The 27,975-nt window shown below is 39.1% G+C and overlaps 3 long non-coding RNA genes across 4 annotated transcripts in view; 1 reads left to right on the forward strand and 2 right to left on the reverse strand.

Annotated features, from left to right (window-relative positions):
* Positions 1-3,344, reverse strand: part of LOC134486000 (uncharacterized) — a 41,358-nt gene extending 38,014 nt beyond the window's left edge. The window contains exon 1 of the long non-coding RNA XR_010064503.1: positions 3,226-3,344. This is a non-coding gene — a long non-coding RNA (uncharacterized LOC134486000). The remainder of the gene's footprint in view (positions 1-3,225) is intronic.
* Positions 3,345-6,565: 3,221 nt separating this feature from the next.
* LOC134486001 (uncharacterized) lies at positions 6,566-27,878 on the forward strand. 2 transcript variants are annotated; one of them, XR_010064505.1, is made up of 3 exons: positions 6,566-6,710; positions 12,596-12,834; positions 25,925-27,878. It is a non-coding gene; the product is annotated as an uncharacterized LOC134486001 (long non-coding RNA). The 2 variants fall into 2 exon arrangements; XR_010064504.1 differs by lacking the exons at positions 12,596-12,834; positions 25,925-27,878 and adding an exon at positions 8,325-10,688.
* On the reverse strand, positions 10,827-15,883 carry LOC134486002 (uncharacterized). Its single transcript, XR_010064506.1, has 3 exons — positions 15,733-15,883; positions 11,334-11,462; positions 10,827-11,155 (listed from the first exon to the last, which is right to left on the reverse strand). It is a non-coding gene; the product is annotated as an uncharacterized LOC134486002 (long non-coding RNA).
* Positions 27,879-27,975: the final 97 nt, after the last annotated feature.

Here is a 27,975-nt window from a genome sequence, read left to right on the forward strand (position 1 = left end):
TTCTGGCACCTTTATGAATCCAAAAGAAAAATGTTTTATGAAGAATAAAGCCCTGCAAATATGGAACAGAAAAAAAAAATCGATAGAACTTGCTGACTGCCTTCTGGAGTGCAGGAAGGAGGCTGATGTAAAGTTAATTACTGCCTTATTAGGCCGAGCTTTGGACCTGGGAAGCCCAAGAAGCCAGGTTAAATGCGAAGAAATCATTTCAGCTGTCCTCCCTGTGGCAGGAAATGGTAGAATTTGCGTGCACGGTATTAAAAGAAAGACACAAGGCTCTGACTTCTAAATGATGAACAGAATCCTATCCACCATCACCTGGAATCTCTTCTCTGGCGCTCTGAGTTACTGGGTAGGAATGCAAATCTCTCCTCGAAAATCAAACATAATAATCAAATTCCTCAAGCTAAAGAAAGCCAAGAAATTCAAGTGTGAAGTTTTAAAGCTTAATGGTGACCAGTGACCCGAGAGTAAGTTCACTGAGGAAAACTGTTCTTCAAAAGTTTTATTGTAGGCATGATTCAAAGAACTAGTTTGAGAGATATATAATGTCTATGTATGAATGCATTGGAAATTAATGTGTTTATCCTAGTATTGAGACTCTACTCACCACAACATTATGAGAAATTCAAGCAAGCTTATGCAGTACAAGTTCTCTTACTTGTAAACTAAAGATAAATTATCTAAAAAATGATTATATGAAAGAATAAATCATTTTCCTGTTGATTCACATATATAATATATATAATATAATATATACACATTAGAGAGGCAATACCTACAAAATATCTACTCAATTAAAATACAATCTACTTATTAAATATTTATAGAGATAGAAAATACAAATTCTCTCAATCTGTGTTCTAGGCAGTTTTTTAGCTTGTTTTCCCAGCCTTAGAAGCTTTCTGTGTCTAAAGCTAGATGGAGTGCATGAGTCACTTGGTGATACAGCACCGGCCACATCCTCCCTGCAACTATGGCATCCTGTGGACTGCAGAAGATGTCAGCTACTGTGTGAAATGCAAGGATGCTCTTACGGGTTCTGTTCCTCGTGTGACTTTGTGAAGAAAGGGGTTTCCTCTCTGGGAAAATACTTCACGCAATGCTTACCTGACCTTTAGTACATTAAGGACAGCAGGTAAATCATTGGCTTCTGCCAGAGAGGCACATTGATTTAGGGACACAAAGAAAATGCTCACTAAACAATGTGCTATACAGCTGGAGAATCATAAACACACCCATAGCCAAGCAAATGGATCTAATGCTTAATTAACTTTCACTCACCTTCCAAACAATAAGGCCACACTGAAAATACAATCAAATCTATTTAGCCTCAATCTAGAGCCAGTCTATGTAGCAGCTCAGAGTATAGGGAGAGTATTGTTAATTCCTCTCTCTGTCTCTCTGTCTCTCTGTCTCTCTCTCTCTCTCTCATTCTGTGTGTGTGGTTCTGTGTGTGTCTCTGTGTGTATATATATATATATGTATGTACTATACATACATATATATATATATATATATATATACAAATTCAATAAGTTAAAATAAAAAATTAGAAAAATTTTCCCTGACTGAACCTACATATATGTATAAACACATATAGAGGATAGGTAGGTAGATAGCTAGATAGCTAGATAGCTAATTTCTCTCTTATACACAAATACCTATGAGTGGGATAAAGACAAAGAGACAGAGAAACACAGACAGACAGACAACTAAGAAAGTCTGGCACATGAAGATGGACCCTCACCCTTAAGTTGCGTTCCTGGCATGAATGTCATTTGTTTATTATTGCAAACATCCAGTTTTACAGTTTCAGGGCAGAAGGACATTTCCATGTGCGAGAGCAAACATAGTTATAGCTAGTTTTAGCTGCACAGGGCAACCAAACTCCTCAGGCGTCTGGTTTAGAGTTTCTACTCCTGTGATAAAATGTCATTCCCCAAAGCAAAGTGCTTATTTCCTCTTACTACTCTCTGGCTGTCACTGCAGGAAGTCAGGGCAGGAATGGAAGGCAGGGAGTTTTACTGCTTCTGGTGACAGTTTGGGACTACTGAGGTACTAGCCTTGTGGACTAAGCAAGAGCTTGTTGTGGGGCTCCAGTGAGTCAGCTACTGTGGAACTGCCAGGACTGAGTAATACTGGGTTAACTTCTTTGTGATTTGTCTGCTGTTTATTATTTTACAAATTACTTAGCAAATTCTCTCTCTCTCTCTCACACACACACACACACACACACACACACACACACACTACATTTTTTTTTCTAAAATTTACCTGGCTGAACCCCAGAAGAGTTTCCTAGAACAGCAGTGATATAAAGATATTTAAATAAAGAGACTCTGGGTAAGTGTATTATAGAGAAGAAAATGGGCAACATTTCTTCTGAGCTTTCTGAGTGATGACAGGAGATGACTGCCAAGTCACCTCCTAAGCGAGAAGCTGGGGAGAGGAGAGGAGTCTGCAATGTTCAGTGGCTGTTTGGTTCCCAAAGAATATAGCATAACAAGTCTGTATATGGACCTGAGGATACAATCGTGTCCTCCATTGACTGACCATGTGATCTTGGGATGTTATTTGACCACTGTGTCTCTTGGTGTCCATTTTTAAAAGTGATATATAATCTTTCCTTTACCCCTAACATGATACTTAGTGAACTTAACATAGTACTTCGACTGTGGGAAATACCATGTCACTATTGCCTAGCTATGTCTGTCATATACCTGCACACTATTTCTTAGTGACCAACATTATTTGTAAATAATACATTCAACATGACTAAAGTTGCAGAGATCTGTGTCATAAAGTCTTATGGCAGGAATAAGACAGTTCCCAGTTTCTCTTAGATGGTATTTGTTTGTGTGGTGGTTTGAATAATAATGGCCCCTGAGGCTCCTATGTTGCGTGAAATATAAACAATAAAATCCCACGCTATCACCTGTTAGGCACCGGCAGACAGGGCGGCCTGCTCTCAGCCTGGCAGACTCTGACTCAGAGCTCTGAAATGGCTCTCTCCTCCCGGCTCACTAGTTCCCATGACTTGTTGTTGCCACACACACACCCCGTGCTTCCACAGTCCCGTGGCTGGTTGGGGTGCACTTTTGCACGCCATGCTCTACCACTATAGCGCTGTGTGGAGGCAAACAACACACACCCAATCTTAGTTTAGAATCAACAGGTAACACAATCGCTGGGCGTCAAAAGTAACATCCTAATTTTACAAACCGTTCTATGTTAGAAATCCTCCGGTGGCAGATCCACCAGGATCCGCCACTCGAAACAACAGCCTCCAGCGTCCTACATTCTGTCTCGCTCCCTTGCCCTCCGCAGTCCAAAAAGGCCATTCCTGTCTCCTGCCTTCCTCTTCCTGACCCGGAAGTCCCTCCTACTCGCCCAGTGATTGGTTTCCTGTAATGTTTATTTATTAGGGGAAATCCCACCACGTCCCTATATTCAAATGCTTAGTCACTGGTGGGTAGAATGGTTTGAAAGGATTATAAAGTTTAATAGGTTTGATCTCTTTGGAATAGGTGTGGCCTGATTGTAGAAAGTATGTCACTAGGGGTAGAATTTTGGGTTTCAAAAGGCACACGAGACCAAGAGCCACCCCCTTGTCCCCCCTCTCTCTCCCTCTCTTCCTCTCCCCAGACCAGCTGCCGTGCTTCTGCCATGATGATAGTCGACTAGTCTTCTGAAACTGTAGGCGAGCCCCTAACTTAATAGGTCCCCTTCCGTAAGTTACATTCTGCTTCTTCACAGGTAAAGAGCAGTCAGTCAGTCAGTTTCACTTTTCACTCTTGTTGTTTGGTACTGCCACATGTCTTCTGTACCCTAGACTGGCTTCTAACTTACTATGTGATCATGGATAACATTGAATTTCTGACCCACGATCTCAACTCATTGTGTTCTGGGGTTACTGTACCCCAATTCCTGGGTAATAGCAGGACACCCAGGGCTTTTTGCATGCTAAACAAGTATTCTATTAATGCGTTATATCGCGGCTCCATCCCGTTTTTTCTGGTTTCGTTCTCTGCTTTAAAACTTGTACTATTTAGGCTGATTTCTACAATAAGACGTATAACTGCTTCATAATTATAAAGTTGGTTAATAGGTCTGCATGCTAATGGCTCCCTATTCGTTGGAAGGCAGGATATGAAGGTGACTGACACACAAAGTAGCTTATAGTCATTGGAGTCGATTCAGACATGGGGACTGAGAATACTACGGTATAAGCAGAGATGGAATATATACTAATGTACAATAGAAAGACAGACTTTGGTTTAATAACAGCACCACAGATAATACTGATTTTTAATCCCGTCATGACGGTTCCCCCAAAGAGAAGAGCACTTACCCTACTCTGCAAGATGAAAGTGAAGGGCAGTTGTAGGTTTGCAGCCCAGGCTTGAACCTTGTTGGAAATATGCACTTCTGAGTTCTATATCTTTGTCAGACTTTATTGGCTGCTTCTGAATGTGAGTGGTTCTCATTTTAGGGATGTTGAGGAGCAGGCAGAATGTCACAGAAAATTTGCAGGAAAGTTCAGTGATGAGAGATTAGCTTGCATATGAGTTATTAATAGTAACACTATAACAGCATTATCTTCTCCACCCTAAGCTGCTGCTGTCATCACTTCTGTTTGTATGTCACTCCAAGTGACCTCAGCAGTCATATCTGCCATACTCCCTAACTGTCCCAAGTCCTTGAACTAATTTTCATTTCCTCACATGGGGTGGTATTTCTTTTCCCCATGAATTTCCCCAAATGTGTTACCTTGAGATACTCAGGATGCTTCACTTTTGAGTCAATTTTATGTTTTGATTACTTTGAGTGGTGCTAATTTTTTTCAGCCAAACCCCTAAAAATACTGACTTATAAGATATTATTTCGTTGAGTTTTGGACCAGAATCAAAAATAACGGGGAGGGGTAAGAAGGGCAAGTCTCATTTGTTAACAGCCAAGAAGGTTTAATGACATTGAAAATCATGCTAAACTATAAATAAGAGTAAATGATGACGCCTAGGCACAGAAATATTACTCCAGTGCATGCCCAGACCATGCTATCTAAACAGGTTTGGCTATCACTCTATGTTCCGGCTTCTGTCGATGTTAAAGGTCAAGGCTATAGGAACCCATTATCTACTACAGAAAGGAAGAAAAAATTAAATAACAGGCCACTTTTGTTTTAGAGGAAAAAAACCTGTCTTGATACTCTAAGTATCTAATTCCTAGACATTGAAATTAAGGAAAATAGGTTAATACCAAGTAAATATTGGAGTCAGGCAGGAGAGGCCTGATCTATTTCACTAGTCAGAGTGAAGATTCCTATTTGATCCTAGCCAAGAGAGAATGAATCCCAGGTGTTGGTAATTTGTGAGGGTCTCTTCTTTGTATACATTGGGAGAAGAGAGCCAAGTATTTCCCAATTTCAGAGAGGAAAGGGAGAGGAATGAGAAGTGCATGTGTGTCTACGTGTCCCATCATGAAGTAATATGTGCACTTTGAGAAGAATATGAAGCAGTCTCTCATAAACTTAACACAGGGGATCTCTTCATCCTCCCATCTCTTTTAACTTAAGCATGTGTAGGTCTCTGCCAAATATCTGCTTCCAATAGAGGCAGAGGTTTCAGAAAAAATTTAATGAGATAGGAGACATGCTTAATCTCTGTCCCTTAAGATGACCCACTTTATTAAACTCTACATCTCTTCCAGAAGTTCCCACGCCAACCAACCACACCTGTATCCATCAGGAAGTCTCGATCTTACTCTCATTGTCTAATTCAATGTCCATCACCCGTCTCCTGGAGTTTGGAACACCTCCCTGAAGCAGGGTGGTGAGGGCATGACTTCGTTTGAGCATCTCGTCTAAACAGTCCCAGATACATTTACAAGCTCAGACTCTTCTTCTTTTCTTCTTCTTCTTTTAAATTTATCTTCACAAAGAGGGCACACAGGCAATGTTTCATTATTCTGGCTAATGGGAGGGAGGAGTGGAGTGGATGATTTAAGAAAGGAAGTATCCTCCTGATAAACCTGTTAACAGCAGCTCGAGAGTCTTTTATTTGAAGAAATAGAAATAAGGATGTAGCTGGGAGGTATTCTTTGGGGACGGTCTGAGGAATGAGATGAATTCTTAAAATCATTCCTTTCCCCACATTAATATTTGCACTCAAAAAAGGTTCTTTCCATTTATTTATTTGTAGAAATAATACCTACCTGGCAGGAGGTTTCTTGGATTATAAGAGTATATTGCTGTTGTCTGAGAAAGAAAGAGAGTTATAAACAGGAAGGGATGCATTGTGGCTTAGAAAACACCAACAATGATCAGAGGCTAAATGAGTTGAAGGACAGATTCTTTAAGATAAAAGAGAACTGAGTTCACATTTTCAGATCACCCACTTGATAACTGCATGACCTCAACGTTGCTAAGGACCAGAGTCTTGCTTCTTTTATACCAAAGATCAGAATTAGAAATTCCTGCACAAAAGGGGCTGTAGCTAGACAAAATGGGTTGCCATGTTTTGATGGTTAATTTTCATTATCAACTTGACGGAATCTAGAATCATCTGGAGGAAATTGTCATCAGAGGACGACTGTTAGTAGGCACATTCTGTGGGAGATTGTCTCTAGCACACCAAGTGAGGGAGGAACACACAGCTCACTGTGGTCACCTTTCTCTTCCTGGAGAGTGGAAAAGGCCAGCTAAGAGGGTAAGAGGCTACTTCGATCTGCTGTTGTTTGTGGATGGAACATGCCCACCTGCCTTGACTTCCGGCTATGATGGCCTGTGACCTGGAATTGTGAGCTAAAACAAATTCTTTGCGTCTATTGCCTTTTGTCAGAGTATTTTATCATAGCAACAGAAGTGAAACTAGCACACATTTATCACATTTATATGGAGAGTAATTTAACAACTAACATGTTTTTGTTCTACTGTGGGACATAACGCCAGACCTATGAACTCTGTCTCCTTGGGACCTACTATCATCCTGAACTTAGGATAGTTATGTAGTGGATGAGGAAACACTGTCTCCACAGCTCCCATGCCCAAGGAATCAAACTTCTTTTCGTATCCTTGATACCATTCTTGATTTATGGATCCAGTGTAAGCCTATGAATTATCTGTTTCTACTTAAAAACATGTCAGAAACTCAGAAGCTTAAAGCAATATACAATATTCTATATAGTTACTAGGGGGAATTCAGAGTCCATATAAAAGGACTCTGGCGAAGGGCCTTTTGAGGTTGTGTTGGAAGTGGCCATTGGAGCTTCTGTGTGGACTCATGAAAGCTGCCGTGGACCAGACAATGACTGCCATATTTACATGCATTTCTCTTAACCAGAAGCTTCTGTGTGGATGCTAAGTAAAGCATTTCTTCACGGGACACTAGCATTTTCTAAGGGGTGGGGCATAAAACATCTGGAGAGAAAGACTGAAATATGAGCTGAAACAACTACCTTACCTGCTCCAGAAGTGACATAAATGGACTCTAGCATGTAGAATTGACCCCATGGTACATCGCTAGCACCAATGCAAGGAACTGCACAGTAAATAAATGATCATGAAGTAAGGAACCATCAGACACACAAGCACAGTAACTGGATGGGTGGCATCCCCCTCTAGTTATTTTTAACATGCAGTTCATAGTGGGGAAACAATACTCTTTTCTTTCATTCCAGATTTTTAATTAACATTCATATTTAATTTATATTTTATTATAAATTATACTTTTATTACAAGTTTATATAAATTATATATCAAAAATTTATATATAATTTATATATAATATATTGATTTATATATTACATATAATATATTATAAATTATATATGCTTTATATATAAATTTATTATAAAATATATGATTTAATTGTTATTCATAACATTCGTAGCTCCCATATTCATGCAGCTAACTATTAAAACCTCACAGATTATATCAAACCTCAGTTGCCTTAAAATAATAATAATGTTTCCTCACACATCTATTTGAGTCAGGAGGCCTTAGCTTAGCAGGCTGGTTCTACTTGGCGGTGTCTCCTGAGTACACACTCAAAATGCTGCATTTGGCAACTTTTCTATACATAGAGGACTTGTTTCCAGGAAGGTGTGGTGACACTGAGGTATTCTGTTGACTGAGCTGACATCTGTGTAAGTTTCTAAAGTGAGACCAGCCTCATCCAAACACAAGACCTCCAAGCACAAGCACAGGCTTTAATACATGTTCGGATGAAACTATGACCAAGCATTCTCAGTTTTTCACGCCTATAACTGTTTGCCCAACATATGACTCAGTGACAAAGCAAACGCTACTCTTCCTTGTGCAGCTCCAGGAATGAAGTGAAACCAGTTTTCAAGGATAAAGAGCAGATCCATGGACAAAATCAGACTCATTTATCCCGTCAGAAGAAGGGCATGGGCATGATGGACGGTCAAAAGGAATCCAGGTGTGCAGGATGCTAAACTGATCGCATCAATACCTAATATTACTGGAGTCTTGTTGGAAATAATGTCCTTGCGATGTTTAGTTCTGGGGATTTTAGTTTAACACCTAGAAATTTAAGTCAAATAAATTTCCTTTGCAACAGCTTTGATTAGGATATATCTGTTGATCTTCCCTGATCCACAACGTTTTTCTGATTTAGAGCCAGAGAAGAAGAAGAGGAGGGGGGAGAGGAGGAGGAAGAATGAGGAGGAGGAGAAAGAAAAAGAAGAAAAGGAAGAGGAGGAGGGGGAGAAAGAAAAGCAGAGAGAGTTTAAGTCTCATACAGTGAGAACCCTTTATTCATGTGAAAGCACATTTTTATTTTCTTCACAGTGATCATTTGGAACCATAAAGCATGACTGTTTGGAACACAATTTAAGGTATTTTGTAGAAATTTCTTTCTAAAACAAAAAAAAAAAAGCAACAAAGCCAAACTAAGCATTTTAAATATAATGCAATCTAAGATAAATCTCTACTCAAATTCCACAATAAAAATAAAATCACTACTTCTTTTTTTAAAAAGCTTTTTTTTTTAATTTTTTGGTTGGGGGAGGCTCATTTTGTCACCTAGGCTGGACATAGATCACCACCTTTGCCTTAGATGTCACCTGCAGAAAGTTGTGCTTCCAAGAGTTAACTGTAGATTTCTAATTTTATGTATCTCATAGGATATAAAAATATATAAGGGAAAAGCTTGTAATCACTCGTCAACAAAAATACCATCTCGTGGCCTTGAACTGCCTTAGAATCAATATTTTCGAGTTTTCAAATAGGAAGTGGACTTTGCTCAAACAAGGGTACAACTAGTGTGTGTGTGTGTGTGTGTGTGTGTGTGTATCACAAGGCTCAAGACAGATCGAGGATTATCACAGCCTTGTCACATAACACTGTATTTATTTGCCTAAACAAACCAAGGCTTGCAACTACAGGAGTGTTCACAGCCACATTGTTAGAAAAAAAAATAATTCTCTCTGCCTGGATTAAGAAATGGCTGCAAAGAACGCTATTGGAAGTGAAGAATGGCAGCTAATGGGGCGGACAGAGTGGACTCCGCTCTGCAGAACATGGCCAGCAGGCTTCAGGCACTGCAGCTGGAACGTAATCGCTGGGCCAGCCAGGAGCCCGACAGAGGCACATTCACATCTGAGTTCACTGCTAATGAGCAGAGCATGCTCTGTAGTTCAACAATCACATTATTATCTAAGCATTATATTTGGAACAGAATGCCTGGTATCTTTTTATAGATTTATGTTATTTGCTCCAAGTTCATACTGAGAAATGGAGATTAAGAAGAGAGGGAGGAGAGCCCGACATGGAGTTATCAAAAGGAAACTTTGTACTGAGCGAGGGCATTTGGGATAGATATGATCATTAGCATTTTTATGAGATTTTTAGCTTCCTTTCTGACACTGATAAGAGATCTGTCTTCTCTTAAATGTAATGATCTGTGTATTTGCCCTTATTTGCAAGTTCAGAGTCTCAGGGAAGACAAATCCGAATACTGTCCGGTACTGGGGTTTCCTTGGGGTGCTGGGACGAAAACAAAAAGGCATTCATGCTTAAGTCGGTGACTTCATGCAGAAGGATGCAACATTAGAAACTGAACTATTTTAGGTTTATTTCGTTCTGGGGAAAACCCCCTCTGGTGTTGCTCTGTTTGGGAGTGTGTAGGTGGAAAGGGTTGTGAGCCGTGCAGTCCAGAGCCACCACACTACACAAATCCTTGGGTGACAGTTCTGGATGAAAATGTTTAACACCATCCCCCCAAGTATTGCTTAAACTTCGTACTCCTAAATAAGGAAGGGCGCTTAGTTATAATTTTTGCAACTATTTCATTGTGTAGCCCAAGCTAGCACGGAACTGGTCCTGTCTGTGTTAGCTCAGGGTAGGCTGGAATTTGCCTTCTTCTGGCCTTGGCCTCATTGGATCTGGGATTGTGTTTATGTGCTGCCCCGGTTGGCTGGATTGTAAGACATTTACAATCTTGTCACTGAAATGTAGTATTTAAGAGAACTTAAGGACCTTTAGCCTGAAGTCAGATTCTTCAACCTTTTGACACCTAAACCTACTCTTTGCTAGGTTTGCTGATGGTGGACAATTCAATGTGTGTATACCCCAGGTTTCTGGCATGTTTAATGAGATTATGTGTGTAGAGTAATTGCAGCAGTAGTTAGAGTATTCTACTACTCATTATCACTGATGTCTCTGCGTCTCTACCCACATAGCCTTGTCAAAGTTCCAGTTTTAAAAGGGAACAAAAATCAGTAGAAAGCAAATCAGAATGTTGATCTGAAAGATTCATAATTTGCCCCCCCCCCTTTCTCAACGACCTGTGCCTCCTGAATTCTTTGTGACTCAGCCCTTTTATGACCCCTGTAATCTCTGCTGGCATGCATCTGGTATCCTATGGTAGTTTGAATGTGCGGTGTTCCCTGTAGGCTCGTCAATTTGAACACTTGGTCGCCGCAGGTGGTGCTGTTTGAGGAAGTTGTAAGTAAGACTTGCAGGTGGCAGAGCCTTGATAAGAAGTACACCACCGGGGATGGGCTTTGAGGATTTACCACCCAGACTCAATCCCTGTTTCCACTGCTTCCGGTGCTGATGAAATGTGATCTCTCTGCTTCCGGATCCTCCCACTCTGCCACGCCTCACGCACCACCACGGACTCTCCCACTGGAAGAGAGATCTCAAATAAACTCTTTCTTCTTCAAGTTTCTTTCTGTCGTCGTGTTTTATTACAGCAACCAAATAGTGTGCAATACATCGGCATTTAATAACAGAAGGTCCAGATTAGAAGCATAAGGGAAACCCAACAGAAATGATAACTTAGGAACTCAAAGATTGACTTTACCATGGCACTGATTGAAGGGTTCAGGACTCTACGCTGATGCTTAACGGAACCCTGTCTCCATCCAGGTACTTTTCCGAAATCCCCAGTTACAATTAATAATGGGGTGTATTTCTGCCCCATTAGATCTCTCTGCAAGAGTAAACACAAATATTCGTGGTTTGATTTTTGTTTGTTTGTTTGTTTGATCAATGCAAGGTTGTGAGTAGGATCAAAGCTAATAGATTGACACCAGATATTGTGGTATCTTTTCTGATTCCTTGTGCATAGTGGTTGCCCAGTGGTGTATTGAGAAGCAAACGATAAGGAATGGATTAAAGGGAAATCTGTATTCATTGACATCTCTATATTCTCTCTCTTCCTCATCCTTTAAGTTATCCTCCAAGATTTAAAAGTGGCAGAGTGATGGTATTTTCTCTTTTCGAAGAACAGGTGCTGATTCATGTTGACCCATGATATTTAGATATTAGTGGATTTTACTGAATATGTTGATAAGATGCCTATGTACAAATGTTTGTTTTTTATATACATATACATCTCCCCTTTTTAATTTATTTCATTGCTTTTAATGAGGTTAGGATGGGGAATAAAGTGATATAAGGCAATCTCTCTCAATTTCTCTCTCTCTCTCTCTCTCTCTCTCTCTCTCTCTCTCTCTCTCCCTTCCTCCATTCCCTCCCTCTCTCTCCTTTTTGTTTCCTAAGTACTGACCAAGGGTGTGTTACTATGCAACATGCTATAAAGATAACAACACCCAGCATCTCCTCCTTCGGTGGCCCTCTGCAGCAGTATACTTGTAGGATAAAGCAGAGGTTCTGGAAAATTATAAGAAGAACTGGAGTGCAGAGAGTAAGACCAGTCATGAAAAGGAAGTTTCTGGGTGCTTTAGAGAGAAGGATTTACTGGCAGGATCTGGGGCTTTTCTTCTATGAGAGTCACCTGTTCACCTTTTTGAGATTCTAGCTATGGGTGAAGAAGCCATTTCCTGTAAAACAAAACCAGCCTTTACTACTAGCACAGTAAAGTGTGTTTTAAATGCTAATAAACACATGGTAGCCCACCTTCTAGGTGGCCAACTACTATCTGTGACTCAAGATAGTGAGCTATTGTGTGGACTGGTACCATGTGGACAAGGGGTGAATTTTGTAACCAGAAGGACAAGGCTCAAATGACAAAGTCTGACTTCTGGGTTGTGTCTTGCTGGCAACGGTGACTTCCAGTCTCTCTCTGTCTCTCACTCTTTCTCTTTTGATCCTCCCTGATAGAAACCTGGAAACCAGATGTCTTGCCATGAGGACTCTTGAGCAGCCTTAGAGGCCCACACAGGGAGGAATGGAGGCCTCCTGCCAACCGCTAGTGAGGAAGTGAGATTTCCTGCCAATGGCCCTGTCAGTCGGCCATCCTGGGAGCAGATCTCCTTGCCTGAGGAAGTTGCCAAATGACTGCAGTCTTGGCTCTGGTGTCAGCTGCAGCCTCATGAGAGACGCCATCATACAGACTCCTGGTAAGGATTCTTGACTGCAGAGATTTTTGAGAAAGCATTCGTAATTGTGAACGACACTTTAGTGCTGAGGTTATCCGTTATATTGTGGTAGATCACTGAAGGTACTTGCAAAGACTCACGGGAAATGCGGACAAAGGGAAACATTCAGAATCATTTCCCAAATAAAACTTACACAGAGAAAATAAGATTTATAGGCAAAACCTCTCCTCAAATTATTATTGATATTTACCATTAGCTTTGCAGGTTAGTGAGAAATTCCTAGACTTTTCCATAATTATGGTGTACAGGTAGCCATTAAATGGGGGGGGGGGACTTTTAAGTAGGATACAGTGGCACATGGCCAGTAATTTTAGCACTTGGGAAGTAGAGACAGAAACATCAAGCATTTTCTACACAGTGAGTTAGATGCCAGCCTGTGTTTTGTGAAAAAAAATCTCAAATAAAGTAAGTTTTCATTAGTTTAAAAATACTAGGAACAAGACCAATGGCACAGCAGGTAAGTCCTTTGCTGCTCTTGCGTATGGTGGCTCACAACCACTTCTTAGTCCAGTTCCAGAGGATCCAGCACCCTGATCTGGCTTCTACAGGCATCAATGCACACTATACATTTGTTTTCATTAAATATATGTTTCATCAAGTATATACTATATAATTAGACAGAGTAAAGCTGGTCTTATTTGGTAAATTGCACATTGATATAGTCAAAATCAGGTAAAAGTTTCAATGTCTGAAAAATGAGAGTCTGATTTTGGCTCCAGGTTTAATAAAGTAGGGTATTTTTTTTTATGTGCAGCTTTTTCTTTATCTGGCTTACAAACAGTCTTAATTACAGAGCCAAATGCCGTTCATTCCGATTCCCTAAGAGAAAACTGGGCTGCAGACGGTCTGTGCGAGCCTGCCTGGATGTCAAACTGTTATATGTCACACTGCAAAAAGTAATTAAAATTCTGAAGCAAAATAAATATTAACCATTGGCCAATTTGTATTGTTTGTTTGTTGGTAACTTTATATGTACATACGTATATACATACACATAAATGTATACACATATATAATTGATGTGCCAATATATTGGGAGAGGTAAAAGATAAGTCTGCTGGTGACATTGGCTGCTACGGTAGGTTTCTCAGGAGGCACATAGGCTACCACCGGAGGATGAAATCATTTTAATAAAAGGTAGGGTCAGTTGTTTGAATAATGTTTGTGGTATCCCAAGTGAGATTCAGTGACTTGTAGAACTTTACAGTTTGAAATCACATATAATGACACATACTAATAAATGGAGAAAACGATCCATTTCAGTATTTTGCTTAGGATATAAAAATCTCCCAGTACGTCATCTAAATTTCCCACCATAATTTATTTATCACCATGCTCATGTTGAAAAGTGAAAACTCTTTCCAGGGCTTTGCTTTGTTTCGTGATAGGAACTTGTGTGGGAAGGAGAGGTGTCTCGGCAGTAAAGAGTGGGTGCTGAGGTTTCAAAAGACTAGAGTTCAGTTCCCAGCATGCATTCGAGGAAGCTCACAAATTCCTGTCACTCCAACAAGAATCCGACACCTTCTTATGGCATCTATGGGCCCCGGCACATACTCAGGCGTAGACATATACATGGATATGCAGATGATTAAAGATGAAATAAAAGTTAAGAAAGAAAAGAATGTGCAGACCACATTTTATAGGTATTGTAAGGACTGAGACAAGAAAGAGAAGGCAGCATGGTTCCTGATGTGTAATAAAAGTACACAGTAATTACCACTGTTTCATTCTTTGTTCTCTCTGTCGTGGGTTTGAGGTAAGACACGGAGGGACACTAAGTAGGAATAGAACTGAGGTGAGTTTATGTCTAAAGTCAGCTTGGCAAAGTGTCCCTTGTCCCCCTTTTTTTTTTGACCCAAACAGGACCCAACACAGCAATAAACATGTAATATTCTTGCACACTTATCCTGGCATCCGAACCATAGACAATACTTGCAAAAGCAAATATTACTGTGATACCTGAGGTGTGTCTGAAAACATCCTGCCTTAGCTTGTGGGAGAAAGTTTATAACACAGAAATGCTCACAAAGCAGATAACAGTGAGCCCCAAGGTGTCAAACCTACCATGTCAGGAAGGAGCAGGACTATCTTTCTAAGGTTAATTCAGGGTCTTCATATCTCTGTCAAAATAGTGGCATGTGAGCATTTGGCATAGTTAGGACTCTAAGAATTGCTGAATAGCTCAGAAATCTAACGATGTTACAGGGGTTCCCTGGCATGTGTGCAGGTGTCTAGTGCTGAATTTTAAGCGAGCTGAGAATTTCCAGTCTTGATCTTAATACACAAGGTAGTCAGTCTACTGGGTGCTCCGTTTTCCTGAAAGCTTAATTTCCCTCTCTCCATCTATTAATGTAACTGTTGCTTGTTTAGAATATTTAATTAATGGGTTTTATTTTTAACAATCTGCTAGTGCCCTGGGGCTTTTAAAACAAAAGACATATTTTTTTAAAAATCCAAACAAAGATTAATTAATTAAAATAGTTCTTGAAAATTATTGTCCCAATACTCATTTGGGAATATTATAACAGGCAAAGAAGTAGGCAATAAAACAGTTCTTCGTGTGACTGTGAGACTCCTCTGAGTCCCTCTGTGCCTTGCTGAAGGCAAGCTCTCATTGAAAGACTTACAGATACTTTTTTTTTTCTGATGGAAACTGTTGCAGCTACTCAGAAGGATAGAAAATACTAGAGAAGATGCGAAGGGAGAAAAGATGGAAATTGAAAACGCTCCAAAGAGAAAATAGTTACATTCTTACTGACCAAATCTAGGTTTTATTAGTCCAAGAAGCAAGGCAATATACAAGTATGAGAAGAAAGTTTTAAAATGTAACAAATTTAAAGAAACTCTATTTTTTCTTACCCAGTTTCTCTTTAGTCTAGCGTCCTTCTGTGTGAGTGAAAACTCTTCCTTCAGACTGTGTTAGTTATCTTCTGCCTCAGACATCTTCATCTATTGTGTATAAAAAGGCTTGACATCCTGTTTTGTAGCTGAAAATGCAGAGGAAAATGAACTCAGCTTTTATCACTTTCTGTAGAACTTCCTCCTGTCTCATCAGAACTTGGTCCTAGGCAGTGCCCAGGGAACTCCATGACCTTGGACCGGAGTCATGCATGCCACTCACTGTCACTTTTACTATTAAGGGACCACTAATAGGATTCACATTAAAACACATAATTTTCTTTAATCTTGTTATAACGACAAATTGGGAAAGTGTGATGACTTTAATCAATGTATTTTATTGTGGCTCTTAGTGCATAAGTAACGATTCACTGTATAAGCTGACGGGTCCTCTAAGGAGTTTGCTTTCCTCTAATATCAGTTTGGTTGATTGGAGCGGTGAAGAAAATGCCCAGCCTGCCTTGTCAGGTGAAGTCCCTAAGATCATTCACAGATTTTCTTCTCTTTTATATTCTAAACTTTTAAAGGTCAAGGCTTGGCTTACTGATGGTTAGGTTTTTCTATAAACATTTTAGACTAGAAAACTTGAGGCAATTACGGCATTCGCTTTATCTACCACATTGGATGAGATATTTCTTATGAGACCCTCTAAGTCTGTTTCTTGTGAGCAAGGTCTTGTAGGTCTAGTTTGGGCAAGTCCTTCACTTGTCTCAACCTCTGAGTGAGTATTCAAATGATTTTTTATTATGCCAATGAATATGTTCTGTTTAAGTCACTTCCTTGATTTTTCCTTCTCTGAAAGCCACAATCATTGTTCTATTCCAACCTCGCTTTAAGTTTCTGGATTAATTGTTAGTTTACCAGGATTGTATCTTCCCCCTCCTCTGTTGGGTTAACTCTCTTCACAGCACTGATAGTTCTTAAAATACAATGGTCATTTTTATGATTGCACAGGCTACATCCAGGAATATAATCTGAACACCTTAGCAAACGAATGAGCCTCCAGCACACACACCCACTTCTATGGAATATGAAAACAGTAGGAGCTGAAACACAGTGCTTTACTGACGACCACAACCTGTGCACCAGGATTTGGGCATTGCTCCTCCGGAAACACGTTTTCCTGTGAAGTTAGGTTAGGTCAAAGGGCAGGATTCACTAGGGCTTGGCTGCAACTGGAGTGACCAGGAAGGAAAAGTGAGTTTTCCTTCTCATCCCTTTGACATCATTTTTCTCAGCCTATTCAGTGTCCAGCCAAACCCAGATTGTTAGAACCCAGATCTAAACTCCATAGAGAATTCCAAAAGGAAAAGTCCTTGCCTGTTAGCTCTTCCCAGGATACACACGTCGTATTTGTTAAACAGCCAAGGGGTTTTGCAGGGCCTGGCCAGGAATGAGTGTCAGAGGCAGCTGGATAAGGGCATTTATGCTGTGAGATGTGGCAAGCTGGAACCACTAGCATATAAAAACGCATTCATAACTAAACTGAAGGCTAGGGATGCGTGCTTGAAGCAGGTCACAATGTCTGAGGTGAGCTCTGGCCTTCTCTTGCTGAGTTCTTCTACATCACCAGCAGATCCAGGTTTTCCTGTGGCTATAGAAGAAATGGGAGGTCAGTTAGAAATAACTCTAGTTATTTTTTTCCTCTTTGGAATTAGATTCCTTCTGGTTTCATTTTTGAAGGGTGTTTTTGCAGTCTATGGATTTCCTATGCTACTGACTTATTTTTTCCCATTATCACTTTAAGAAAAATGTGACTTCTTGTTTTCTACTCCATGCTGTTCCTTTGGACTCTGTGATGTTTTGAAATGGCTCTATTAGGATCGGTAGCTGCAGTTTTCAGTGTGGTCAGTAATTCTTAGATACCACATTCTCCCTGCCTTCCCCTTCTGGGATTCCACGAGAAGTATTTTGACCATTTTATAGTTGGCCCATGTGCTGTGCCTGACGACAGTGTTGTTACCAGATCCAATGCTTCCATCCACATTCTTTGTCTCACCCTCTGCTCCTGTCCCTCATATTGAGTCAGTGGGTGAAACCCTGCAGTATCTCCATATCTTTGTTTCTCACCAGGTATTTTTTTCCTGAGGACCAGAGGTCACCCTCCGATGTCTTCGTTGGGGACTCTCTACCTTGTTCTTTAACACAATATCTTCTCACTTTAACTGAGAGCTTACTGCCTGGCCATCTAGGTGATGAAGGAGGCCCCAGGAACCCACCCTTTTCCCCCACCCTGATAGTAAGATTACAAGGTCTACTAACCTTTGGCTTTTTAATGTTGGTTCTGTGGGACAAACTTGGGCCTTTGCGTTATGCTTTAACCACATCATCAACTGGTCTGACTCATTTGGCCTATTTTAACAAGTGGGAAGCCATGCTATCACAAATGTCTAGAGCTATATTTTAATTCCTTAGGACCTCACATATAATGTTCACATTTTATGGTAAATTTTAGATTTTTTTTATTATAGAAAATTTCATGTCCTTATTGGATAATTCTAATATTAAAACCATCTGTAGGACTGCTTCTCTAAACTGGATCCGCTCTCATTTCACAGAGTTCATTCTTCTCCATCAGTTTCACTCTTTGATTTAACATATAAATGTTTTTCTTGAAAACAATAGAAGAATAGATAGAATTCCGTGCCAGACATGGGCATGGTCCTTTTTGTTCTATTGAGATCCTTCTTTTCGGCCTACTGTCAACCTCTGTGCACCTGACGTGGAGGCAAGCTTTTGTGCATCTAGAGTCTGACTAAGTTCAACTCTGTGTTTTCCAACCTCTTGTGGATGTGACCTGGACCTTCTCATGCAACAGTGTGGGAGCTCAGAACATCTGTAATTTTTGTTTGAGATTCTTTTATATTTTGGCTTCATCATTAGAACATTTGTTACCTGCCTGGTTACTTTCTAGAGTCACTGAGGACCTTCGTCTTATTTCTTCCAGAGAATTTACACTTGTGTGAAGCAGTCTCTGCTCAATGTATCCCTCTTCTCCACATCCCCCCCTTTCGCTTACATGGGAGCAGTTTTCTTATATGCTCCAAAGACTCGAATTGCCTAGAAGTATTTCCCATAGATTTTTTTTAACCAGCTAATGGAAAAGTCTGTCGCTGTGAAGGGATCTCTTTCCAAAGGGAGTTGTTTCCATTCTCCTGACACTTTAGGTGCATGGAGACAGGTTCTGGTGCATTTCTCTCAGCTCTGCTGATAAAATACACCTTGTGTATTTTCATTCACACAACCTTCATTTCCATTCTTTTGCAAAATGGTGCAGGTCAGTTTATTAAGAACCTCATTGAGTCCACTTACCCGTGTTTCTGTCAGAACTTTTCCGTCTCATGGAGCAGTTACATATGTCCTTTTACAACAAAATCCTGCAGGCTGGTTTTTATCCTAAGACTCTGGGAAATTAATGGCTGTAGGGGAACTCTCCCTCCTTTAGAAGATTGTTGGGATACACAACCAAAACTTGACTGGATTTCAGAATTTTCCAGCTTTTAAAAGAAATCTCTTATAGATTGGCAGCACAGGTGGAACTTCTGAGCTTCTCACTTAAAAGACATGTCATTGTACTTCCATGGGCTTTTCTTCAAAGCTGTGCTCAGCTCTTCCTTAAAGTAGAACCCTACCAGGAATATTTAAGATATGAAAATTTAACACTATTACCTGGCAACCACTCTACAACAATTGATTCTAGGAAAAATAGTTAAAAATGCTAAATAGTAGTTGAAACAATGATGTCTACTGAAAATTTACCCAGTCACAAGGACTCTCCAACCAGAGGTTTATTAATCAGCAAGTGACGATGAGTGACTGTGTGGTGGAGAGAACCTGATCGGGAGCATTTTATCCAAGTGACCAAAGTTAACATCACTAATAATAGGATAACTAGGTGCCATATGTCTCCTCCACTCCGCCAGGAGAAAGACATAATATCATTTTCATTGTGTTTCTGCCAAAAACACACATCCTGAATCTAATTATGAGAAAATACCAGACAAGGCCAAACTGAAAGACATTTTATAAAACAAATGAGCTGTAAGCTTTAAAAGCTCCAGGATCATGAAGCACAAAGTAGGGTTCAAGAAGTGGTCCAGATTAAAAAGCCATGGAAATTAGTCGTACCATGTGATGCAAGTTCTAATGATGAATTCGCCAAAGAATCACTTCGCTGTGAAGGACGCCATTTAGACTATTCAGAATTGTGAATAAAAGCTGTCGATTTAATACTCGAGGTACATTAATGTCAATTTTTTGCATTGATAATTGAGTGGCGTGGCAAGTCAAAGGACCTTATCTGTTAGAAAATAATGCGAAGTGTCTGGAGATAAAGTGGCACACATTCATGAAGTTAAGATAGTGAACGCACTCATAAAGGCCAACACTCATAAGGGGCAACCATGAGTTGTTTCCTCTAGCCCTAGAAGTTTAAAATCATGCTTGACACTAAGACATATAAAACATGCAACCAAAGATACAAATAAATGTAGAAAACCTACAAGAGTCACACACAGCAGACAAGGTCCACTGTCTTCCAGCTCAGGACCAAGCTGGCAACATTTATTTTCTTTGCACTCACCTGGCAATGGCAAAAAAATTTCAGCTCTTGGATTTCAGTTATGACACAAAGAATTTACTACAGAGATGTACACCTTCCATGATTTGTGGCTTTGGAGTGACCTCGAGGGGAATGTTATCACAGATGATCCCATCATTTAGAATGACAGTTGGTCCCTTTATTTTCAGATGTTAGCTAATAACTAAGGAATGGTTTCTTGTTCATACCTCAGGGTCCTTCTTACAAATGCTGTCATGAATCTTCAGAAATGTACACACCTGGGTTCCCAGCTGGAAAACTTGAAATATTTCACCTCCCAGTGATATTGTTGAAGATTTATACAAGACACAAGGCCTGAGAAGATCCTTGGGAAATCATAGTTTTCTAATGTATAGTACATTACAGCTACATACATGCTATTCTTGAATCGATGTGTAGATACAAACTGATGAATTTAAGGTCACTTCCAAAGTAGAGTCAGTATTTACATTCTCCACTTATCTGTTTTGCAGATCCAGCAGATTGGTTCCCCAACATGCTGGATTTTTTAAGTTGATTACAGTAGACCAAAGTAACCTGTTATGTTGAATGCAGTAATACACACACACACACACACACACACACACACACACACACACACTCCTCTTGTATTGGTCAAATATAGAAATTATTATAAAAATATTATAAAGTCCTCAGTTGATGTATGTATTATTGAGAATAGCTCAAAGAAAACAGAAACCACAGCACAGATTGTCTTGAATGAGAAGGAAAAAAAATGAAGGTCAGAAATTACGAAATGCTATTGTGAAGCCTATTGTGCTAATGAAAAGCTACAAGCTGTGACTACCTGTATAAGACCAGTCCACAATCAAAATTTCTACATGGATGTGGGAGGAGCACAACACACATCGCTCACCGAGGAGATATTGATTGTCAATACATGCTATGGGGTGGAGAATTGTTTTTCTTTGAATGTGTGGCCACTGCTGGGTTGCTCCTGTACCAGTGAATACTTACACACCAATGCACATTTGGGCAGTACTAATTGGGCTTAGTAGATTGTTAAAAAAAAATAAAGCAAAAAAACAAAAACAAAAACGATGAAATTGGGAGAACACTATTAGAAAAATATATCATGAGTAATAGGTATAAAATGACCATAATTCGTTGTACACAGATATAAAATTCTCTATAATTAAAAGAAAAAAAATTTCAAGATCTTAATAGTGATATTTATAAAGCAAGTAATATGTGAGACACTTAAAATAACCATCCACACAGTCTATTGCCGTCACGATAGCTACAAATATTTGAACTCATAGTACCTACAGTATACATACAGACATAATTTATCAGAATTTCCAACCATGTATTTTGTAATTATATTTTGACAAACCTAATTGTATGCTTGATTTATCTAGCATTTACTCAGTAGAGGTCTAAAAATCTTAAAATAATACTGAATATTGCAACTTTAAAAGATACACAAAAGGCTATCACAAACAGTTTATCCAGGCAATGTAACTGTATGGAGATTTATTTTCTAAATTGAATTACACTTTTGTCCACAATATCTATTATGAATTCATAAGGACAACTAATAAGTAAGCCATTTCATGGCTTAGGAGATGAACTCAATAAGTACCAAAAGGTAATCTGAATGGCTATACTGTTGCTTCTGACATAAGAGCAATATAAGATTTTGGGTTTTAATAACATATCTATTTAGCTTTATTTTATGTGTCTGATTAGATATATGCATGTTCCTTCAGAGTGTAGAAGAGGGCTGTGGATATCCTGAAACTGGGTGTTGGTAACAGAATACATCTCTTCTGCAAGAGCAATGAGTCTCCCAGGCTTTGCGCCATCTCCCCAGTCCCCACATTTTGTTCTTTAACCTGCGCTTACTTCCAGGTTAAATTCGCCTCAAGTGTGTTTGCAACCAGCAAGAAAAAAATGTAGGAGGAAGTAACTGTGGCCTTGCTGATGCCCATTAACTACCTATTGACTCAGGATTCTGCACACTGGTCCAGACAATATATCAGAAGTCAGTTGCCATTCTGATTTTGAGATACCTAGGTCATCTTTTTGTTTACTTATTTACTGTATATTGAACTACTTGTTCATTGAGTTTAGTGTGATAATACACATCTTATAGTGTTTCTGTTTTTATCTACAGCTTTACTAATTTTGGCATTCCTGAGACATCTGCTATGCTGTTTCTTGGCATACCAGATCTAGGATAGAACTTATACCATTGGATATCCTAGTTCTCAAAACACTTGACATGACTTGGATCCACAAACTGGCTACTAGTCTGTGCAGAATGCACACAGCAGGAGAAGAAACCGTTAGTCACCAACACTGAGTCAACTACTCATATATGTACATGTATAAGTACATATAAGCATATATTGTCATCCTGAAAAATGCCATTCAGCGATTGTGTCATTGTTTGGACATCATAGTATATTTGTATGAGCTTATTCCTCTTCATCATTTAACTTGACTTCTTGATATGAACAAGAGGACAAAGTAAACATTAGGTGTATGGGTCTAAAGTCAGGATAACATAGCTCACTGCTTTGTATAAGTAAAATTTTTGTGTAAGTAAAAAAGAATATATTGTAAAATGACAGTCATAGATACAGTATATAAGTAGATGAATTAGTAACAGCATTAACAGTATCATACATTATGTGCTGTGCAGAATTGCTCTCTATACTTACAGGCTTGATAGCATGAAACGTTTGTGACACATCACCATAAACACTTAAGTAATGAATTATTCTGCAGTATTATTGCAGCGACATCATTCCTTGATAGAAATATCTCAGTTCTGTTATAGCTTTAGACTAAAGCTGTCTTATATGTTTAGAATCTCTGTTTCTCTCTCTCTCTCTCTCTCTCTCTCTCTCTCTCTCTCTCTCTCTCTCTTTCCCTTCTTTCCCTCCTGCCCCTGTTACTACTCTATTTCTAAAGAAAATTGACTAATATAATAGTATATTTCTCATTTCACTTAGTAGTATATATTGGTTTCCTCGTGTCTTTTTTTTTTCTTTTTTTTCGGAGCTGGGGACCGAACCCAGGGCCTTGTGCTTGCTAGGCAAGCACTCTACCACTGAGCTAAATCCCCAGCCACTCCTCATGTCTTTTTATGAAATGATATTTACTATTTTAAATTCCTAGGTAATGTGGGTATACCACAGTCTGTTTATCACCATCATTAACAATTATGTTAGGATGCATCAGGGACAGCTCAGGACATATGAAGAAGCATTCCTTGGAAGAATTGACACACGTGTCACAGAGACAGGGAAGTCCCATCATAGAAGAGTCCCACAGAGAGAGAGAGAACCACAAGTTTGTCGGAGATCATGTCAAGATGGGTCACATCCCGACAAACTAATGATGCAGATGCTTGTCCCAGGACAGAATCAGGATTGTCCATGTTTCTTACTTGTTCTTATCTTAGAGACTGACGTTTCTGAAGGTGGAGTTCTCCCAGAGGGCTAGGAAAGGAGAGGGGAGAAAACGTTTCCTGTCCTGCACGGTAGTACAGGCATGTATACATTTCTCATAAACGCTATGCTTTGGGCTTTATTTTACCTAGTTTAAAAATTGTTTCCTTCAAGTGTTAGGTATGTAGCAGCAAGTGACTCTCATGAACCAGGGTTTAAATCTTGCAGTCACCTATTCATTATAACCCGTCTTGTGTTATGTATACAGACAGCAACTGTCTGTCATGCACTGGAGTTTAAATCTTTCATTCATATGTTTATTACAACCTGTGTCATCGATTATTATTTCTCCTTCCTTCCCTGGTTTTATTTATTTTAGCTTTATTAAGAATATTCAATGTTCCATTATCCATGCTTTATGGACTCATTATATTTTTATATTTTTTAAAAATTGCTTATTTTCCTTTAGCTTAGAGTGCCTAAACTTTGCATCTTTATTTCAAACTTTAGGGAAAGTCAACTATGTAAGGATGTCACAAACACCCCCATTTTCGCATTCATGTTACCTACCCAATTTCCATAGAATTTATTTCTCTATTATAAGCACTACACCAAATCAATAATTTTTTACTTTTAAAACTCCATAATAATTTAAGAAAAAATCTGTTCTTACAGACAGTGTATTATATATTCTAGCACTCCTTTTCAATATGTCAGACAATCCTTATGTATCCCCAGGAAGAAGCCCAGTGCACTGCCTGCTCTTGTGTTGTCTCTGCAGAAGATGCTCCCAGATTCTTTCATTTTGATTTAAAATTATTGACACTCTCAGGTCTCCTCTAAGCTGTATGAGGAAGAAGTAGCCTGACAAAACTAAAACATTCAAACTCGACACCTTCAGGCCCTATAGCTAATAGCTAAGGAGCAGAATTCACTTTTTGAAATAGAAAAGTGTGTGTGTGTGTGTGTGTGTGTATGTGTGTGTGTGTGTGTGTGTTTATGTATAATGTGTTTGTGCACTCATAGTGTTTGCGTGTGTGCCTGTACTCATGTGCACAAATACTGGAGATCATGTCAGATGTCTTCCTGCATCCATCACTGCGTTACTTTTTTAGACAAAGACCCTTTCTTCAAACTCAGAGATTATCCATTGGCTAGGTTGGATCTTAAGCGAGCTCTGGGAATCCACCTGTCTCCCTGACCTCACCAGTTCAAAGGTTATAAAGCCACCTCAATGTCCATTCAACATTTCACCTGAGTGCTGGGGAATCTGGACGCTGTACCAGATGAGCCGTCTCCTCAACCTTCTGTGGAGTTGAAATAAAAGGTTCCAGGGCAGTTGGAATCCTACAGTTTGGAAACAGGTCACAGACCTAAAATTTAACTAGGTTGAAACATTTACAGCCAATAACCTTTCATTTTGGCGACTATTACTATAATTCTCACGGTAGATTAATGTTGTAAAGTAATATTTCAGTATCTTAGATTTATGTAGTGCTTTTCCCTGAAATCTTTGAGCTATCAAGGGTACATGTCATCCCAACAGAGAATATAATCAGAGGAGATTCATGTATTTCAAATACCACACAAAGAGGTTTATTGCTAAAATAATAGTAATAATCCCGGACATATTTATTATGCTTTTTGAGGAAAGGGTATATTTTCATTCTGGCAGCTGGAGCTTGGATATAAATGGCCAGTGGTTATATAACTATCAGCAAGATCCTTACATGCTTGAAATATTAATATTTAAATTATAAACAGAACAATCATAATAACATTTATATTGATACTGAGACTGCTTATAAATCCATATAGAAAAATTCGTCATGCTAACTCTGGAAAAGTTTCTCATCTAGTTTTACTTTCTTTCTAAACATTCCTCGTATTAGCAGTGCAAGAAGGACTTTCTTAGCGTCAGAACTAAATCTTAAACCTCATTTGCTATGTAAGCTAATCTTTGGCTTTGTTGCTTGTTTAATCCCTTTTGTTGTTTTGGGTATGGTATGTGTCTATGTGTGTGTTTAACTAAAGCAAGGCTACATCAAAACTAGTAGCAGAAAACTTTCATAATGATTTCTAAATTGTTGTATAGCATAAAAGCTTTAAGAAGCTTTTGGTCTTATCCTAGGTGCAAAGGAATTTTAATTCAACCGCATGGCTATTCTGGCAAGGGATCGCATTCAAAGATTACAGTGTCATCTGGTTGGAATATAAACAGGCCCTTACTACACACTTTTAACTCCTAACAATGAAGGTAAGTTTGGTTTAGAGGAAGAAGCAGCTATTTTGAAAGTGACCTCTAATTAAAAGCAAAGTGATTTAAATAAGAGAAATACTTGACAGAATGAGTCAGAGATAGGATTGGTCCAACTGATACAAGAATAGCAGAAAAAGAAAGATGACTTAAGAGTAGGAGAGTGAAAAAAGTGTAATGTGGTGTGCTGTTTGTGGTGTGTGATAATGTGGTGTGTGTGTGTGTGTGTGTGTGTGTGTGTGTGTGTGTGTGTGTGACATTTTTAACCAGGAAAGCTTTACAGAGACAGGTTACTGAGATAATAAGCTAGACAGAGGTGAAGCTATAATTAGTCAGAAAATGAGGATCAAAAAGATTAGAACAGATTCTCAAAGTCAGTCTGAGTCCAGACACAGCAATTCAGTCAGAACTCAAGAGAAACTTGGTTGAGTTCAGTGAGCTTGGATGATTACATTGTGCAGAGGCTACAAGCTTCCAGGCCTAGGCCTAAGGGTAGTTAGAAGACAGAAGGAAATGCCCTGGGTACAGCTCTCATCTCATCACTTCATCTGAGGAAATAAAAGCTACGTTTACACATAAGTCCGTGGGATATCGAATCTCAGGTATTTGGTCACCCAAACAGTGTCCAATATGTGTCCCATCTTATGGACTAGACCTTGAGTCAAATTCAATATTGGTTGGTTGCTCTTAGAAGATTTTTGTCTCAAAGTTGTGGGATTTTTGTTTTGTTTTGTTTCATTTTTAATTATATAAGTCATTCATATGTTTGGTTAGTTACTCTAAGAAATTTTATACTATTTCAGATTGTGAGAAGGTTTGTTTCCCTGATTTCATTCTAAGTACATTTGTCATTCCTCTATAGGAGGGCTACAAGGATTTTTTATGAGCTAATTTTGTATTCAGGTAAAGATTATCAGCTATAAAAGTTTCCTGGTAGAATTCTTAGGGTCAATTATATATACTATCACATCATCTGCAAATAAACATACCTTTAATTCTTCCTTTCCAGTTCAAATCCCCTTGATCTTGAGTGGTCTTATTGCTCTAAGATTTCAAGTACTATATTGAATAGGTATGGAAAGATGGACAGCTTTGTCTTGTTACTGGTTTGAATAAAATTGCTTTGAGTTTCTCTCCATTTAGGTTGATGTTGGCTATGGGCTTGCTGTAAACCGCCTGTATTATGTTGGGGCATGCCCTCTGTAACCCTAATCTTCCTAGGACTTTTATCTTGAAGGGGTATTTGATTTTGTCAAAGGCTTTTTATACATCTAATGAGATGATTACATGGTTTATGTCTTTAAGCTTGTTATTGTTACTCTTCTACTGAAATGAATACTAAGAACATTCAGATATACTCACAGATTTGTGACTTACTCAGCCATCATCAGAGAAACGTTCTTCTGCAGAAGACGAGAACAAATACAAAGATAGCCCAACAATATGCAGCAACTGAGAGACCTTTGAACACTCAACCTTAAACTGAATGTCCATCAAATATCCTTGTGGCTCTGAGAGCCCTGCAGAAGTGGAGACAGAGAGAGTGTAAGAGCAAGAGGGGATGAGGGACATAAAGAAGGCAAAAGCATGGAAATCTTTAGGACAGACACATCCATGAGCTCAGAGACTAAAGCAGTGACAGGGCCCGCAGTAGATAAAGTCCTAAAGCCGAAAGAAGTGGATACGCACTCTCACCGGCAATCCAGAAGTCATCTCCAATAGATCAATACATACAAATGAAAGTTTATTTCCTACGAGGGAGTCTAATTGGAGAAACACATTATTTTGATGGGTAACATGAATGTCCAGCAATAGATGGTCAACCAAAAATGAATTCAAGGGAATCTTTATAGTTTGTCTCATAAGGTTGTGGTGTCAGATATAGATATGTATATATGTATTTATAATATGTATAACAAAGTATG

This window comes from Rattus norvegicus, chromosome 2 (assembly GCF_036323735.1).
Source record: "Rattus norvegicus strain BN/NHsdMcwi chromosome 2, GRCr8, whole genome shotgun sequence".
Classification (NCBI taxonomy): Eukaryota; Metazoa; Chordata; class Mammalia; order Rodentia; family Muridae; genus Rattus; species Rattus norvegicus.